The sequence below is a fragment of the Pinus tabuliformis genome, chromosome 3_1 (assembly GCF_031772625.1).
Source record: "Pinus tabuliformis cultivar Carrire ecotype Pingquan chromosome 3_1, CPIR1, whole genome shotgun sequence".
Classification (NCBI taxonomy): Eukaryota; Viridiplantae; Streptophyta; class Pinopsida; order Pinales; family Pinaceae; genus Pinus; species Pinus tabuliformis.
In genome coordinates this window covers 919,199,700-919,219,671 of record NC_142301.1, presented here as the reverse complement: position 1 = coordinate 919,219,671, position 19,972 = coordinate 919,199,700, and the positions used below count along the sequence as shown (strand labels likewise).

The window sequence follows — 19,972 nt, the reverse complement described above, 5'->3', positions numbered from 1 at the left end:
ACCTCTAGATTACATGTTCATGATGTTTTTGATGGAATGTCAATCTTGGCTAGGCCTTGTGAGGTTAGGACCCTATTCAATTTTTGAATTAGAATCCTTGTCATATTATTATTTATCATTTCTGATAGTTTCATTAAGCTCTAGGCAGAGCCCTGAGTCCTGGCCTTGAAAAAGTGCCTTAGAATTCAAGATCGTTGGCACAGAATTTCCTAGAAAAGGCCACAGTTGCATGGAATCCTTGTTGCGGGAGCAACTTGAGGGTCTTAGTCACATGAAAGGCTTGGCATGGGAGTGATTGGGGGTCTAGCTCAGTCAAGAAGCAACTTCTCTCAGGGGTTGGACAACTAGAGGGGTTGGTTGGCTCCTGAAGGTTCTGTAATTCTTGAGGAAGATTAGTTTGGTTTTGGTTTGTTGATTCCACTTCCTTAACTGTATTTGTGGAGTTGAATCATATCATAGTAAACCTTCATCACATGTTTACCCAGGTGGGCCGGTTTCTTGAATTTCCATGATCTTGGGTCTAGGATAGCATCTTAGAATCTCAGACATTACCAAACCAAGAATCTCAACAATAACTACTTTACACAACATAAAATATGAATCAGTAAATCACATATGCACAAGTATACACAATTTTTAACAAAATATTGTACAATAATGTACAACCCAATATTTTTTATATTAAACCAATATGAATAATACAACAATCTATGGAATACAAGATACAATGACAATCTTCATTGCAGCTTCTATGTCGTATCTTGTCATGTCGGTCTTGTTATGCTCCTATACCAATAGGTGTCATATTTCATGATTGACTGGTAAAAATCCCAAATATGTTCATCCTTTCCCTGCTACAAAGGTTCCATATTTTGAAAAGATCAAAAAACTTAAAAAATGTAAAGAGGGTATGCCCTAAAAGAAAAATCAAAGGGAAAAAAAGAATGAAATGGTCAAAAAAATGAAAGAAATGAACCCCAAATAAAGAAGACCAGGAAAGTGTGCTAGTTCAAAATGCCACTACTATTCTATTTTTGCAAAGAATCTCATTTTGTGCAGTTGGTTGACTCTTGCCACAGTTGATGGATGGCCAAACAGCTTAATCTTGGCCAGTTCATGTTTGAATTTCTTGTTTTAGAGATAGAGAATAAAATCTGTCCAAACTGTTCAATCTTGGCAGATAAATAGTTAGGTAGAGAAACAAAGGAGCTCAACAGTTAAATCTGAGCCCTTGGAAGAAATAAGGGCATACTTAGATAGGATTCTCATGAAAAGAAAAGAAAATTTGTAAGGGTTTGCTAGTCTAAGTGCACCCATGGAAGAAGAAGAAAAATGTTAGGTATAATAGGCTGGGTAGGTAGTTTTGGTGTTGCAGAAGCAGGCTTATGATCAATTTTGTCTCTCAAAGATGATTCATCTTATTGTTATCATAGGTACAATGGCAATTGTTTGGCTACAAATCAAGTAATGCATGTCTAACTTCCCTTCATACTTCTCCCAAAATCACTTACTAACCTCCCCCTAAGGAGATTGAGATCTGCTCAATACTCCTAAATCACCCCATTTCATGAAAAAGCCTGAGGAAAATAACATTCTTGCTTTAAGCAAAGAGTCCACATTTCTTGTGTAAAACCCTTTTCATTCCTTAAGCCTAAGCTTTAAACTCCATAACTTAGCGCTCGATCTCATTCATAAAGTTCATATTAACTATTTACTTATTTGTATAACTCCCTATGCTTATTCCCCCTTTCCCGTATTTTATTAATATATGCAAAATCCAAAGATTTTATTATATCCCACCTCGGTTTAGTTATAAGCAATATCATTATATAATCTAGGATTTAAGGTTTATCTAAAACTTTGCAAATAACCCTGCCCGTGCGCAATTGTAAAGTTAATTAACATCTGGTTAATTAACAGTTTAATCCCCCCGACAACCAATCAAAGTGCCCCCGATATATTTATATCATTGTTATATTACATGGGCCCCAAGCCGTAGCCCTCCGCCAGCTCCATTAAGTGCCAGCCTTTGGATTTGGGCCCACTGATCGGATGGCTCACGATCATATCGCGAGGCCTTTCCCCGCCGATGTTTACCGCCCGGGGAGCCGGTAGTATTACCGCCGTACCTGGGACACGCGGCGCCCTCCCGCCATGCTCGCGGCCCCTCCACTCGAAACCACCTTAGTGCATAAGCGGTGCAGGCCAATACCGCTTACCGCCCTCCCGCTGACCCCGCCCGCTGACATCATCGCCACGTCACCTCCACATCAGCATCCGTACCCCACGTCGCGACAAAACGTCACGTTCTGATGACATCATCCGACCGAAAAGTGCCAAAAAGCCCCGCAAAGCCAATTTTTGTTAAAAAACTCGTAAAAACTTTCATTTTCGCCCATTTTACTCATTGTTTTCGCGATACTATTGCATGTAAATTACTTCCAAGTGACTACAAAATCTCCAGTCTGCCACCCATCCAAGCAAAGACCAGCCTCCTGCTGCTCAACTCGTCAATCAACCTGCCAATTACACTGGTTCGCCTCCAAAACACAGGTATTTACCCCGTCCCACCTCCCGAACCTGTATTTTCGGTTTTCCTATGCAAATTATACCTATAAGAGCCAAATTCAAACTGAAGTAGTCCATAATTGCCATACCAAGACATCCAGAACTGCTCTTTTGCCCTTTTTTCCACAGAAATTCAACCTCCAATTAAAAACACAGAGAATTGAACATGGAAGCCCATGTGGCCCTCAATGTAGCGCCCCTCAATACACCTCATATAGACCAGCATCATTTACCCTTGGCCGATAGAGATTTCCAAATAAAAAACCCTATTAGTTGCCAAAATCATCTTCATACTTTCTGCCTAATCAGAAACAGTCATCTGAACAACTCTGATATCTATGGAATATGGGAATCCAATCTCCCCAGGTACTACCTTCCCTCAGTCAATATATTCCCAGATATTATTCGCCACTGCTGTGCCAATTATGACCCTGTCAGTAAAGCAGTTATGACTCCATCACAAACTGTTCTCTTTTACATAACTGCTGAATCTATCAATGAGATGCTACACTTCCATCCAGTTCAGCCTCTTGCTCCTCTTTCCATGGGATTTTTGCTTGAGCAAGGCTCTCAACTGTCCAGTGCAGAAATAACCCGGATTGCTAAGATATTCATGAGACCAGATTGCCAGCCCCAAGGCCCACCTCCTTATTTATATGTCTCATTCAATGAGACTGGAAGAATTATTCTTGACATGATATCAGTGATCTTGGGATTTAGGTCCAGTGAATATGTGGATGAGATGGTCCTGGTTCTGTTATCCACATTTACTCCAGGACAACCCCCTGCTATTAAGTATGACTATGCCTCTTTCATTGCTGACAAAATCCATGCTCAATTTATGAATTTGGAAAGAGAAGGAGTGTTTAAATACACAACTTTCATATACCATCTGTTGTTATATTATTACCCAGACAGTTTTATATTTCCCATCAGGAAGTTGGATTCCAAAGGAGAAAGGAGGTCTGTGATCTTTTGGACCTCGGTCTTCCACAAAATTGGTGAATCCCCTTATACCTATTGTGAATTCATTGACTTGTTTATACATCCAGCCTCCACTCTATTGATAGGAGCTCCTCCTCCTAGGCTCTCTGGTGACATAAAGAAGATTTTACAGCTCTCCAAAAACTACAGGATAGGTGACTGGTACTTCTACCAGGATCACACTGAAATTAGGATATATGGCTATGAACTGTGCCCTTATAAGCTGCCCAAATATGTGCCTATGAGACTATTTGCACTGGAATATTTCAGGCAACTAATCAATGCAGATTTAACTCACTTTTGCAATGTAAAGAAAAAGGCTCAGCTGAGAATAAGAAACCAGTTAGGCCCTTTTATCATTAACAAGAGGGAAGCATGGGAAGATGTTGATAAGATATTAGGGGAAGACCTTAAACTGAAGAAAAGCTTTTGGTGGGTGCCATATGACCCAAATAGCTTTATAAGTGACAGAAAAGTAAAAAACCAGCTGTCAACTTACCTACATCATAGGATCCCTCAAGTAGAACAATATGCTAATCAGGAGGAGTGGGTAGAAGGTACATTAGTAGAAGAACTTACTCGGCAAGAAAAAATGGAACAAGCTATGAAAGATTTAGAAAAGAAACTTGACCTGGACTCTTTTGGACAGGTATCTTTCAAGCTGCCTCAACAAACCGGAGTGGGTACATCTTCTGCTGGGACTTCACAACAGCCTATACAAGAGGCCAACACACTAGTTTCAGGCTCTTCTAAGGGCAAGGAAGTAGCAGGCACAGAGCAGTGAACAATGACTGACCAACAGGAGCAAATTCCTCCAGTACAGACCAAAGCAGCAGAGATTCCTGCACTACAGACTCCTCTAAATGAGGAAAAAGGCAAGAAAAGGGACAGAGAAGAAGCCACACCCATCAGTGGACCTGCAGAACAGCTAGGTGCTAAAAGGCAAAGACTCAATCCTCTGTCTCAAGAGGAAATCATTAAAGAAACAATAGAAAGCCTAAGAGGTGAGAGGGCAACTAGCCCACAGACCTCCCCAGTGATAGACACATCAACTAGTTCACACAAGCAAGAGCTGGAAAGGCAGCACAGTGTGGAAGTTTCATCCACTAGGCCACCAAGTAAGTAGACCTCTGATATCAAAAGAACATTCACAGAGATAAAGGCTAGAAATGATTCATTGAGGCTGCAAATTTATAACCAATATCTTAAAATGGCCCCCACAAAACAACAAATATTAATGTCAAAATATGAAATTAAAGAAGGGAAAATGATCATGAGCTATTTCAAGCCCAAGGTACAGCAACCACAATCGGCAGCTAATTATATCAGGACAAATCTGGAGGTCTTCGCCAAAGACATTCATCCAATAGACCAGATTGAGCTGCACAAACAGACTGGAGAGATGGTGTATTCCACACTGGCTGATAAAGCAATGTTGGCTCATAAATTGCAAAATTCATTGGAGAACACCTCTGCTCAGCTAGACTTAGAGAAAGCTTCTTCTTCAACAAAGGACAACAGGATCAAATCCTTGGAGGATATTATCATTGAACTGGGACATGATCCCAAAGATGCCAAAGGCATAAAAGAACTAATGAGGAAAAAGGAAGAGGACATTGCTGCCCTCAGAAAACAACTCAAAATGCCTCCTTCTATGCATCCACAAACAACAGATGTTGTACAGCAGAAGTCTGAAGAGGACATGATGGACCTGCTCATGAGGTTGAACGAGAGATTGAGTGAGACAGAGCAGGCATTGGAGAAAGCACTACAAGAAAAGCAGGGAGAGTCGACCTCCCAGCCACCTCAAGTAGCTCCAACAGTCACAACTGTCCCTCCCACAGTTATAACAGCAGTGCCTCCCACTGTCCCAGCACCTACAGCAGAAATCACTACAGGTACTTCAGCAGCAACAGCCCCAGGGAGTAGCATTACTATGACCATAGAGCAGTTAATAAAAGACATGGAGGAGTTGAAAGTCCAAGTATCTGAATTAAAGCAGGTCAAAGAAAAACTGGCAAAGGTTGAGCAAAGCTATGATAAATCCAAGATGAGGGTGGCAGAGAAAACAAGGGAAGTCAAAGCATTCGAAAACAGGGTAAGAGCCTTAAAAAAGGATCTCTTTCTGCATAAGCCTCTGGCAGAAATCAGAGGAATTTTGTGGACCAACATCACTCAATCCCTTAGTGATGTATGGAAGTCTATTCAGACCATTTATGAACAGATTGATTTGATAAGAGTAGCCCAAGTAGAAATTCAGAAAACAAGACCCTTATTGGGACAGATGCCTGAGCAAGCTAACAGGGTAATACATTTTTTTAATACCAAGACCAGTGAAGAACTGGAAGCACTGGACATTAGAGACAGAACAGGTACCATTTTGGACATCAAGAGAGTTCTAACCATGAGAACTCTAATGCAAAACTTGGACAGAAGATGCCAGGACATGCAGGTAGAAATTGATTCTTTCACAGACAAATTTACAGTCCTGCATAAAAAAGGTTTACCAAGTCTTTTGGGAGATAATGATCATCTGATGAAGCACAAGGATTATGTACATAAATTAAATACATATGTTGTCAATCAAGTTAATGCATCTTCAAGTACTTCAGGAGAAAAAGCACTTCCATCTTGTCAGTCCCTTTATGACAGCCTGGAAAATCTATTCTACATAGAGCATGAGGTGAAGCATCTGTTCACCATCCCACCTAATTTCTTCAGGTACACAGAAACTGATGAGACTTTAAGGAAGCTGCAGAGACATAAAATACCAGGACCAGAGTGGTGGCAAAGCATGTTAGAAATCTTGTAAATTTATCTTTGGTCAAATGCAAAATTGTGCACCATCTGTTACAATGCGCAGAACAGAAATGAATCACGGTCCTGCAGGTCAAAGCGCATCACGTCAAAATTAAAGAAAATCCGGCCAAAATAGAAAAATCAGCACAAGAGGATCAGTAGAAGACAGCTGGGAACTGACTTGCAACACCTACCTCCAGTACTTCTCATAAATATGGATCAACCAGCGCAGCAGGAATTTATTGCATCTATTTATTATCTCCCTGTTTTCGAGACTGTTTGTCTCTATCTATGTAAAAGAAACATTAATTGTCAGCAGATATTTATTTCTATCAGATATTTTGTATGATATCTTGACATTTCTGTATAAATACCCCCCCAGACGAGGTATTTGGGGTTGGTTGATTGGGATGCATTCTCAGACTTTGCTGTAAATCTGAATTTTTGGAATAAAAGGTTGTTGGAACCATTTTGTCTAGCTCACTGGATGAAGAATTGATGCTAAGGACCATGTTGCAGAATTCTTAAATCATTTTATGGATCAATAAGTCTCTTCTAACTTGTGTTTTACAGTTTCTATGTTTATTATATCACCTATGTTTCATGATCTAGATAATAGAGAAAAAGAATAACTCAGAATTTGCTTGATTGCACTTTGTGTTCAGTCTCTGTTATTATTAATGTTTTCTTCAGAATTAGCATAAACAGTGAATTCTTAATTTCTCCTATTTCCCCTGGTTCTTTCATCTTGAATATTGGCTAAGGAATTCTTAATTGCTCCTTGGCAGTAATCATCCAATTTCCCTCTGTCAACATGATGAAGGATTTTTAATTTCCCTTCACCCATTGACTCCATTCCATTTGATTCCAGCTTATAAATTGTTCCATATTTGAGTACCTTGCTCTGTGATAAATCCTCTGATTAGAAACTTAACCCAGGAAGCCATCTTTCTTTGACTCCATCATGCCCAATGGACTGAAAAGTTTCAGCTTTACCTCACTGTTCTATTGAAACTCCATTCCTCCAACCAAACTCTAAACAAAACCCTTGCACTTCATAACTAGCCTAATACACCTCAAAAAGATTGGTCTGTGGTTACCTCGGCTGTATTCCCTTTCTTATAACTTTTGGGAACAACGTGAGTGATAACATCATTGGCGACTCCGTTGGGGACCAGAATAAATTGTTTTTTACCGCTATTTCATTTTTGAAGCTACAGGTAGAGCCTGAAGTTGGCTAGGTAGCCTTTGAAACTGCTTTTGCTATGCAGTTGTAGGAGTAAATAAAAGCTGCTTCAGTCTATCTCCAGTCTAGTTTTAGGCTCTGAACAATTGTCTCAAATACTTGATCAGTTACCTATTTCAATAGATCTTTAGGAAAATTCAAATCTCCCATATTTTAAAGACTTCCTACAAGACACTGTTAAAGTTGTATCCTTCAAATATTTCAAGAAAAACCAAAATATACTTAGAAGCTGGCTCCAAAGAAGAAGATTTGTTACACTAGATCAAATCCAGATCCAAATCCCCCACCTGTGTTTCAAAATCCTAATCTGATTCCTAAGAACCTCAAAAGCCAGTAGAACCTTATTCAATCTGAGCTTACTCCTGGAAAAGCACCAGTCCTTTCTGCCATTACTGTTGCTTCTCCTAGTTCACCATCAGCACTTCAAACCATCTTTTCCACTCTCCCATCCACAACACATATTTCAACTGGTATCCTTGTTCTCCCAGCTGTTACATTTATCTCTGCAAATATGGAAAACCGATATGCTCCCCTGCAATTACCTGCAAATCCAAGGGCTATGCCTCAAGATTATCAAAGCAAAATCACCTATTTTGATGGTACTGGCACTTACACAGCTCAACAACACACCAAGAAAATGATGGATTATTTCGAAAATTATGAGATTGATGATGATGATGTAAGAATGAAAGTCTTTGTCCAAAGCTTAACTGGAGATGTTAGAACCTGGTTTAGAGCACTCCCTGCAAACACTATCAATGATCTTGAAGCTCTTTATCAGACCTTCTTAAATAGATGGGAAAAGAAAAAAGATCCTCTCCACATTTTATCAGAATATGAAAACTTAAAGAGAGGTCCACAAGAAACTGTTCAAGATTACTGCACCAGATTTAACAATGTATACAATGCTATTCCTCAAAATCTCAGACCTCCACCAGACTTGGCCTTGATTAAATTCCCTGATGCATTTGACTCTGACATGGCATACTAGCTTAGGGAGAGAGCTCCTCGAAGCCTAGAAGACATGCAGAGTATAGCTGTCAGTGTTGAGGCCAACCTGATTTCTAAACGAGCTCGAGCTAGAGCTGAAAGGAGGATACCCATCAAAGAAGAACCTTCTGCATTTGAGCAAAAATTAGATGCTATCATTAAAGGAATGGACAGACTTGGTGATAGAGTAGAAACAATTGAGAGAAAGTCCCCTTGGGATGGTCAACCGAACAACACTAGAAGAAACCCAAATTTCAGAAAAAATCAGAATCCTAATACTGGAAAGGCTGGCCCTGACCAAAACATTAGACCTCCATTCCAAGAAAACTATGTTGAAGCTTCAACTTCTAGTGAACCAACAGAAGACACTCAAATTAATTTAATGGGGCTTAATAGTGAATAGTAACTTTTCTTAACCCAAGAAGACCAAGAGGCTCACACTTTTAATCAGTTCCAAATCCAATTAGGGGAATCATTTGATTTTAGGGAGGGATATGACACAGCCATCTATGAATTTCACAAGAAATATAATCTGAGAAGCAGGAGAATAGATGTCCCTGATGACAATAAACAGAAAGAAACTAAACAATCTAGCAGAGCTAAAATCAAGAACCCTCCTATACAAACTCCTCCTAAAGCAATTCCTGACCCAAACAATCCAACAATTGAAGATGTTTCAGATAATCAACAACCTAATAAACAGTCTTCAGCTTCTATTCCTTCCAAAGAAATTGCGGGAGAACCTACATAAATTGACATACAAGCAACTTCAGCCCATAACACTACTCCTGATAAAGGAAAAAGCATTGAAAAAACAGCTGAAAAAGAAAATCTCACTGCCCGAAATGAAAAAATTCAAACAGAAAAACCTTTCAACCTTGAGACCGAAATAGGCAAGTTAAAGATAGCAATTCCATTGTCAGAATTGGCTAAGCATGATGTCTATAGAGAAAAAATCAGCAGATCACTTCAAATTTCAGAAAACAGAGATGCAGTAAATGTCCTTGATGACCAACCAGAATTAATTTTTGGCCTTGAAGTAAACGGCAAATCAGTAGATGGAGGGGTCCCTCCTTTCTATGTAAGTCTGAATATTCATGACAAAATACTGCACAATGCAATGTTTGATTCTGGAGCTTCCCATAATTTAATGCCCAAATCTGTAATGGAAAAGTTGGACCTAGATATCACCAGGCCATACAAAGACTTGTTCTCTTTTGATTCAAGCCAGGTCAGATGTCTAGGATTGATCAAAGATCTATGTGTGTCATTAGTTCAATTCCCTGCCAAGACAATTTTAATGGATGTAGTGGTAGCTGATATCCCACCAAAATATGGCATGTTGCTGTCTAGATCTTGGGGTGCAAAGCTCCATGGATCTTTACAGTTGGACATGTCCTATGCCACCATTTCAGTATTTGGCCAGCCAAAGAGATTGTACTGAAAAACTTTGATGAAATACGTGGTGAGCAGCCAGGGGAAACCCCAGAATTTTCCCATCTACTCCATGCATTCTGATATGGACTCCTTCATCCTATATAATGCTGAAATTTACCCTCCAACTGATGACAAGGCTTTAGCTTTAGAGCAGAAAGAATTCATAAATGAGAAAACTAGTGTTCAAATTCAAGAGATTTCTATGAACAATGGTATATCAGACATACAAGGGAAACCTTATGAAACTGAAGATCTAAATCTCCCTAGTAAGCAAATTTCTAAGACCCCTGATACTAGCTATAATCAAGAAATCCTTTGGTACTTGGAGTTTGATGGATCAATCAATAAGCTAGGAGCCGGAGCAGGGATTTGGATACATAATATGGAGAATGATCATGCTGAAGGACATGCATACAGGTTGAATTTTAGATGCACTAATAACATGGCTGAATATGAAGCCCTCTTGCTAGGACTTAAATTGATCAAAAGTCTAGGAGCAGTTAGGGTATCAATTTTAGGAGACTCTGATTTAGTTATTCAGCAAATGAAAGGAAAATTCCTCACAAATGATCTCAGATTAAGGTCTTATAGAGGGGCAGCAACTGAAATACTCAATACCTTCCTAGAAACACAGCTTGCCAAAATTCCGAGGAAACACAATTTGCATGCTCACAATTTGGCAACATTTTTCAGCACTTGTAAACTGCCATTCGAACCTAATCATCATTTTACTGCTGAGATTAAACACAGACCAACTGTACCTGACAATGTAAAAAACTAGCAAGTGTTTGACAATGACACTTAGATTAATAATTTCCTGACCTTAAAAGAAGAATTTTCCAGCACTAATATAGACACATGCACTGTGGGAGAAGTTGATCAAATAGACAAAGTTGAAACACACATTTCAGCTGAAGCAACAACTCAAATACTACATCCAACAAAATTTACCAGCAAAGAGTTGCAAGAGCTCAAAGAAATAGACATTGATGAAACTATTGGAGGAGAATCTGAAGTTATTGATTTGAAGGATAATTTTTTACCCACAAGATTAACTCCTCTGGAGGACATTTTTGATTCCAATGATATCCCAAGGAAGCCCAAAATGCAGCCTTTAAACACAGAAATTGAAGACTGTAATATAGGGATTGATCAAAATCCTAAAATGATAAAATTGTCCAAAACTTTGCCTCCTGACCAAAAGCTTAAATATGTTGAACTGTTCAAATAATTCCAGGACGTTTTTGCATGGAGTTATGAAGATCTCAAATCCTATGACACTTCTGTGATTCAACATTCAACATACAATACCCCTCAGTGATTGATGCAGATATAGTTGATGGTTGTATTGCAATGATGATGTTGTTGATGGGCCCAGTATGAAAATTGGATGAAACGAGGCCTTCGCGTGTCTTGTTGTGTACCAGGAGCATCCAGTCTAAAAATTTATGAAACGTGGTCCTTGGAGGAAGAATGAAGGTCGTAGCCTTCTGTAGGTCGCCGCCTACGTACTAGTAATCATATCGATTAGTACAAGAGCTAGGGGGTTGTAGCTCCCTTCCAGTAGAAGCTGGAAAATGAGAGAAGGTTGTAACCTTCTGCAGGTAGAAGCCTGCGTACTGGTATGAGTCTGCACCAGTGCAATGTTGTAAACATATTTTCTTATCATTAAAAGAAGACAGAGATGACAAAAGCAAGTGGTTTTCACCCACATTGGGTTTCCACCTTAAATCTTGGTGTTCATGTGTGTTGCTTATGTGTGATGCTTTATTCTGCTTTTACTGCACTGTCTAATAAATCTCTAATATACTGGTTTAAGCTCAACACATGATAAATTGTCTAAATCACAAGTTCTCTGCATATACGCTGGTTTCTTTAAGCACAGTCGCGTGTATAGACTAGTTCACTTCACTGAAGTAGCGTATATAAATCTATTTGGGAAATAAAATAATTGATCTGATAATACTGATTCACCCCCCTCTTAGTATTATTTCCAACAATTCCACCACATTACCTCCCTCTTCTACACAAATTTGACATTGTAGGTACTAGAACACTTGTTGGAAGTCCTCATCTTCTATATATGTCTCTTTGTATGTATTGTGGGTAAATTTTACATGTACATAAGAGTTCCCAAACTTATAATATTAGATGTGGGTGGTGTTGAAAGCATGTTTTCCAACTTTTTAAAGTTCCCCTCCATATATTTGATGACTAGATGGGATTGTTATAAAAACCCCCATCTACTTGCAATATCTTCTTTGTTGAAGTTTACTCTAGGCTTTTAAATACTATAGTGGTAGTTGATTGGTCTGGATAATGGTCTTATTGCTTGTTAGATATCTTCCACTTCTTAACAACTTGAAATAGGGCATAAAGTTCCTTATCATAAGTAGGGTAGTTCAAGCCTCTCCCATGAAATATTTCAAAATACTAGCATATTGTCATACCTCTCTACATCAAGACCACTTCCGTAGCATATTGACTTGCATTTATCTCCACTTCGAAAGGATTTTGCAAGTTAGGTAATGCAAGGACTTGTGCTTGACTAATATTCCATTTCATCTCATCAAAATATTTTTATTGATTCTTTACCCATTGGAAACTCTTACCACTTGATATTATGGCATGAAGTGGCATAGCCATCACTGAAAAGGATGTTATGAACTTTCATAGGTATTGTGTTGCCTCATTAAACCTCCTAACTTTAGTGATTAGTAGGAATTGGTCATTTGTTGATGGCCTCCAATTTTTTGGGATCTATCATGAATTCCCCTCCATCAAACATGTACCCAAATACAATAGTGATCACTGATAAAACTCACATTTATTAAGGTTACCCAACAACTAATGTTTCTTTCAAAGATTTTTACACCTGCATGAGATGTGCTCTTCCCATATAGAGCTATAAAACAATATGTCATCAAAATATACTAGTACAAATGAATCTAAATAAAGATGCAATGCATCATACATCTACTTAGTTTTAATAATTAGGAAGTATAAAAGATATTAAATATCTTAAAATATTATATGAAGTCAAACTTATATTTTGGCTTTTAAGTAAAGATTTTGTTTCTTATAAACCACCGGATCAAATGATGTGGTTTTATTGACTTAAATTTGTAAATAAATGATGAGTGAAATTGCATTTACAAATATAAAAAGTTGAGTCAAGTTAACCACCAATTAGTTTTATTGACTTAAATTCAAATGATGTGGTTTTATTGACTTAAATTTGTAAATAAATGGTGAGTCAAGTTGCATAGTGGAAACTGTGGATGCAAGGGACTGATGAGTCAACTTGCATTTATAGTTTTATAGTGGAAATTGTGTGAGCCTAAAGTGGCCAGACTTTCCTAATATTGAGTTGACCCATTTATGTTATGTAACCAGTTGATGATATAAATGAACGAAGAAAGTGCTTGCAGAATTTTGTGTTATGAAATCTATGATATTTTCCGTCATATTTTTTACATCTTATTTGAACAAATGCTTTCTCTAGAGTTCATTGGAGGTTCACTTAGGATTTTCGAGTGCCATTAGAGCTCGTAAAGGCAAGGAGCCACATGAAGAACGTTTGGGCATTGAATATTCTTGAAGGTTCGTGTACAAGTTCGTGTAAGAGAAAGTCGGTTTGTTCATTGCAAGCTTTAGATCATTTATTGAAAACTTCATTCTTCACCGGAGGAAGCCTCTATGAAAAGTGGTATAAGAGTCAGTAACGTTTGGTTCTTCCAGGTGATTTTGCAAACAATCTTGTAGAAATGGAAGCAAATAGAAGATCAGTGTCATTCTGAGAAGTCAAAGAAAATGAAAATACAGAAGATCATCTTAGTATTCAGACTCTGTTTAATCATACATCTACTACAGTCTTAAATTCTATTGAGTTAGAAATAATTGAGAACTAGCCTTCCGCCTACTGGAAACTCCTCGTAATAAGTCCTTGAAAAGTTTATTCAAAATTAAGCATGTTTCATCTTAAGGCTATCACTCAAGTCTCTGTTAAAGAGTGTGTCTCTTAAGTCCAAGAAAACTCTGAGTGTATTCAAACAATACCTTTGCTAGATCCCAAGGAGTTACAGAAAGAAGCCAAAAGCATAACACATCCTATATTCATCTTGGTTGCATTCATGTGGGTATATCTGCCTTGACTAATAAAGGCTTGAATACTTTTGTTTTAGCTACTATCAGAGATCTTACCCATAATAAATACACTAATTCACTCCTAGGTGGAATTGTTGCCCCTTTATCAAATGACCTAGTATGGTTTGACTATTATCCGAATTTTTCAGTCTATGTTTTTTTGTGAGCATATTAAAGATATTCTCCATCTCCATGTTTAAACCTCAAGCTTTGATATGAAGAGGCAAAGGACAAACATATCCATTCATACCCAAGGTTGTTTTCGACATACTAATACTCTTTATCCTGCGGTTCAATATTCCCCAAGCCATGAGTCCAAATTAGATGTTGTTATAACCAATTATCATAACCAAAAAATAGAACATCAAATCATCCAATGGGAAGAATTGAGTTTTCCTGAAAATTGGGTTGTAGATATCCCCAGATCTCCCCAAATCCAAAATATTACTACAACATAGATCCAAGAAACTTCCTCCTCTACAATTTTGTAATTCCCTTGCAGGTCTACCATACCCCAACAAAAAATTGCAGCAGCAGTTGGTGACTAAAGAAACTCTTCCGTGTATAGCCAAAACCTTGGCCTCAACTTCAACCTCCAAAGACTATATACATGTTTCTTTATTTGAATTAGCACAAGTTTTGCAATTTCCTAGGTTAGAAGTCAAATGTCCATCTTGCCAGTCCCTTGTAAGTTTAAAATCCCTTGCCTATATGAGCACCCATAAGAATCATAATCCTCGAATTGGTGAAGCTCCATCCTCTCTTTTAAATAACTCATCTCCAAATCCCAAATGCAGTGATATTTCCTTTCCTCATGACAGTGTATGTATCATCCATGAATTGCCTTCTTTGGAAAATGAGGATCCTAGGTTAACTGAAATGTTTAGAAAAATGAGGTACCCTGGTATGCCTAGGTATGGACTTGGATACCTTGAACAAATGGATGAAATTATCCCTAGTTGTCGATTAAAAAATCCAGTACCTAAGGATTGTAAAAAGTTGTCAAAACCATAAATGTATAAGTTTTTCACATTGATGGAAGGATGCTCCAAATACCGAGTAGAGTCTAGCTGGATGAAACATATGTTAAATTGGGATCTTTTTACCCATCCAGACTCCACTGAATTTAACATCAACACGCCTTTGGCTGAAAAGAAAAGCCTCTCCCAACAGTGGAAAGAATACATGGATCAAACAGATTCATGGATATCTTTTTATGAATGGAAAAAACAACAAGAAGATTCAAATGTTCAAATGATGGAAAAATATTCATAGAAGCATCAGTGGATAGCTACTGATGGATCCAAGGTTGAATCTTCCACCACATTTCCACCTTTTAGGAGTATCATTCTCGAAGAAAAGGATAAACAGGAAAAGGTTGCACAACATTCTTGTTCTAACTGGTGCCTTAATTCGTGGATTTTATTTTCTACTTCAGGTTGTTTCAACCTTTCTTCAATCTTGAGGCTCCTTTTTTAAGTCTTTGAGTTCTTCTAATTTGAGCTCAGAATGGTTCATCTCTTGCATAGCCTGGATCATTGTAGAGATTCTAGGAGTGGATACAAAAGGTAATGTAATAGCCTACAAATAACCATCAGAATTTGGCATGGAAATGAAATAACCAGACCTCCCATTATCAATTCTTGCTGAACCATGGGGTTCGACTGCTACAAAAAAGGGATTTCCAAGTATACATCCAACTAGGATATCTCCTACTACGAATTTGACATTCATGCAATATTCTTCAAAACAAATAGTGGCCTTTGGAAATTGAAATTGGAGATTAAATTCTTGTGCTCCTAGACCTATGACTTATTTGCGTGCTTTGACCCAATATTTTGTTGGAATAGACTTTTTATTCAACACATTTGTATCTACACTAGTGTGAAGCAAGATCTTCAAATGGAAGATTTTGTTTTGGATTGTGATCTTCAATGTTACATGATATTGTTGGTGTTGTATTGCCATTATCCTCATAGCAATTAGTCCCATGAAATCATTTGATTTTGTTTTAAAAAATTCAATCTTTGGATATTTGATAGGAGGTGTCACTGGGTCGAATGCTAATGAAATGTTTCCACTACTCTTCCCCTTTCCATTTCCTAATATAGTAATATGATCTTTTCGTCCAACAATTTCTTTTTTGAGGTTTTCAATCTCATGGCTGAGTTCACTAAAGTAAGTGTTCTTTGCTTATCTTGTTGGTGATGCTTTTGAAAGGACTTGGTGTTTCGCTCATATGAAGCATCAACAAAAAGACATTTAGGACTAGTATCTTTCTAGGTCGAGGATGATGACGATCCTCGATTTTTAAGCATGGCTTTTTCTCCTTTAGGGAGAGTTTTAATTCTAATTAAGACTTTTGCATCTTCATCTTCTATTGAATGGGTCATACATACTTTTAGTTTAGGGAGCAGTGTTGCTTCATCTTCAGAAGAATATTCTGAATCAATTTATGTAGTACTACAATGGCAATTTTTCAGAATTTGTGCAATTACATTCATGGACTATAAAGATTGCATCATCATTAAATGAATCAGATTCAGAAATACTAAAACTAAAGTCTCAGTGGAATCACGACGATCTTGTTCTAATAGGTGTACCTAATCTCTAAAAGTAATGTTCGGACAACCTTATGTTATGTGATCCATAGAACCACATCTGAGGCACTGTATTTGAGCAAGTGGCTTCATTTCCCTTTTTTGGGACTTTTCTCACTGAAACGTTTTGGCAGCTTGTGATTTCTTTCCTTTGTGAAGCTTAGAGCTTTCTTTTTTAGGACACATGTTGGAAGTATGTCCTTGGTTTCTACAAAGCCAACAGATGAGCTTATTCCAAGCTTGCTCTTTGTGTGTGCGGAGATGAATCTCTGTTGGGTCATAATAATGGGTTTTGTGGACCCTCCTGTGATGCCCCTTGAAAGGTTTCTTGGGTGTTTTATAACTTTTGGCTTTTTGGGGGTAATCGAGCCTTTTTCTTTTTGGTATTTTCTTTATTGTCTTTTTTTCCTTTCTTTTATGTACAACTGGATCATCTAGGAGAAGGCCATACTTGTTGGATATTGACTTTCTATTACACAACCTTGAGAGTTTTTGGATTGATTTGTTCACTCTCATGTTTATGCAGAGACTAACCAAGGTTTTTGTTATAACACTATATATTTCTCCCATGTATATGACTCATAGGGATTTTGGAAGACTTCTTGGTTTTTTATATAGTCAACCAAAAACACTCATACGGATTTTGGAAGACTTCTTGGTTCTTTATGTAGTCAACAAATTAAAAAAAATGTGACAAGATATATTTGTTTCCATGAAAAATTCTTACTATTCTTAATTTCATTTAAAATATATATATATATATATATACCCAAAAACATAAAATCCAAGATTGATGAGTCCATACCCAAAAAGCATAAAATCCAAGATTGATGAGTCCATGTGAAAATATTTTCTTTGTACCCAAAAATCCAAGGTTGATGAGCCCATATGAAAATCTTTTCTTTGTACCCAAGAATCCAGAATTGATGAGCCCATATGAGCAAAATTAGAGGAAAAACAACGTAGGCAAAATTAGACGGAAAACAATGGATGTAAAGAGTGGGGGCGGGCAGAAATTGTTGACGTTAGCCCACGACTGTGTCGTCTGATTCAGAACAGAACAAATCGCTGTTGCCGGGGATCGAACCCGGGTCACCCGCGTGACAGGCGGGAATACTCACCACTATAATACAACGACTTGGCTGAGCAAACGGTAATCCATATCTTAGTGTAAAGAAGAATTTAAAATGCTATCAGCTTATGAACGGAATTCCTTTTACGGTGAAGGAGACCCGTGTCAATTGAATTGCAATTGCGTACACTATATATATATATAATACTTGCTGCCCAGTAGCACCACCCTCATTTACATCAAATATCTCAAAGTTAATTTCCCGGTGTTTAATCCAAAGCCCATTCTCTTTAAAACATAAGACTCCAATAAGGTGCCAATGTTCAGGTATTTATTCCAAAGGCCAGGGGTTCGAATCGCGTTCTTGACAGATACCATTCTCTTTATAAAATACCACTCCAACAGTTGAGTAACACAAATCATAATATTCATATACAGCATGGAGATGAGGGAAGAGACAGAAGCTGCGAGAAAATTGCAAAGATTGAGATCAGGGTAGAACACCAAAAAGAAAACCAAAATTGTAAGATTGGGATCAGAGTACAACACCAACAAGAAAACCAAAATGGAGATGCGGGGTATCGATCCCCGTACCTCTCGCATGCTAAGCGAGCGCTCTACCATCTGAGCTACATCCCCACATGTTTAAACTTCCATATTTAAGTTATATTTCCACACTATGAGAAAGACAATTGACATCATAATTGTCTGTGTTATCTGAAAAATCTGATTACTGTTGCCGAAAATCGAACTCCGTCATTTAACAGATAACCACTAATGATAGCTAATATTTGTTAGCTATAACTTCATTAATGTACTGGGTATTAATGGTAACTAATATTTGTGTCGTTATAGTTTCATTAATACACTGCCCGCTGGAGCAGTATGTCTTATCCATTGGAATTTATATTTGGTTATATCCAACTAATAACATATACTACCCAGCGCATTAATATAACCATAGTCCCACAAATATTGATAACCGCCATAAATACTCAACATTATTCTACAAAGACACATTTGAGAAGGCGTATAAAATGAATCAGTGTTTTTTCAGCACGAAAAAAAGCTGTATTCTTATTAATATAAGGGAAGTATAAAAGATACAATATGCCATCCCTCCCAGGAGGTTAGAATATAAACAGAAGTAGTAACCAAAACAATTGGTCCATAGAACTTATACCTCTCTATGCTGATGATAGTAAAATTTTGAAAAAAAATATGCTGCAAAAAAAGCTGCAAGTCTTTGATGTTGTAGCTTTGTACAGTCCAAATGAAAAGATAGATCACCAAATAAAGTCTGCCCTTGAATAAATGGAAATCCCCTTGCTCTATAAAGAAGAAATCCCTGTTGTTTAAATGGACACTACCTGCAAAGGAGAAACTCACTTCACAGAGGACACTGTGGAAAGCCCAGTGGCCAGGCAAAAAGATGTGTGTCATGGGAGGGAGCAGAAAAACCTGTTATGATCCTGGAAGTAGAAATTCTTCTATTGTATGAGTAGTGTTGCCCATTCTGATTTCCATGAACCATCTACCCGGCTTCGCTTGTAGACTTTTTTTGACAGACTGTCTGCTTCTTTGTTGTTTGAATGAGTGTTACTCCAGCGTATTTCGCTGAAAGAAGGTTTGGTTGCAGAGAATGGAACGGAGTCTGTGTGTATCAATTGAATTGAATGACCAGATACAACCTACACTCGCTCCTTGCTTCAGCGGCCCTCACTTAATCGCAGAAGTGTCAAGATGGCCGAGTTGGTCTAAGGCGCCAGTTTCAGGTACTGGTCCGAAAGGGCATGGGTTCGAATCCCATTCTTGACATCAGTTTTATTTCGGTGGAATTATTGATTACTAACCTCCCTTTTTCTGTTTCCTCATAGGTTCGAATCCCATTCTTGACATGGGCTTAATTCGGTGAAATTACTGAAAGTTTTATTAGCTGCCCTTTACTGTTTCCTCACAAACACACTGTACTCAAAGTCCTTATTTTCAGTCAACATTTTGGTACCACTCCCATTCAAATTCACTCGAGCTCGTCTTAGTTGTTGATTTAAGCTGTAGCTATTCACTCGTTAACAATGTAATTAAGTGGGAAAATTAGTGGTGATGTGTATGATTTTATATTCTCTTACT

General features: G+C 37.9%; 2 non-coding genes across 2 annotated transcripts; one reads left to right on the top strand and one right to left on the bottom strand.

The window, feature by feature from the left end:
• Nucleotides 1-18,408: 18,408 nt before the first annotated feature.
• TRNAA-AGC (transfer RNA alanine (anticodon AGC)) lies at nt 18,409-18,481 on the bottom strand. Its single transcript has one exon. It is a non-coding gene; the product is annotated as a tRNA-Ala (tRNA).
• A 1,098-nt stretch (nt 18,482-19,579) lies between these two features.
• Nucleotides 19,580-19,660, top strand: TRNAL-CAG (transfer RNA leucine (anticodon CAG)). The gene has a single exon. It is a non-coding gene; the product is annotated as a tRNA-Leu (tRNA).
• The last annotated feature ends 312 nt before the right edge of the window (nt 19,661-19,972 follow it).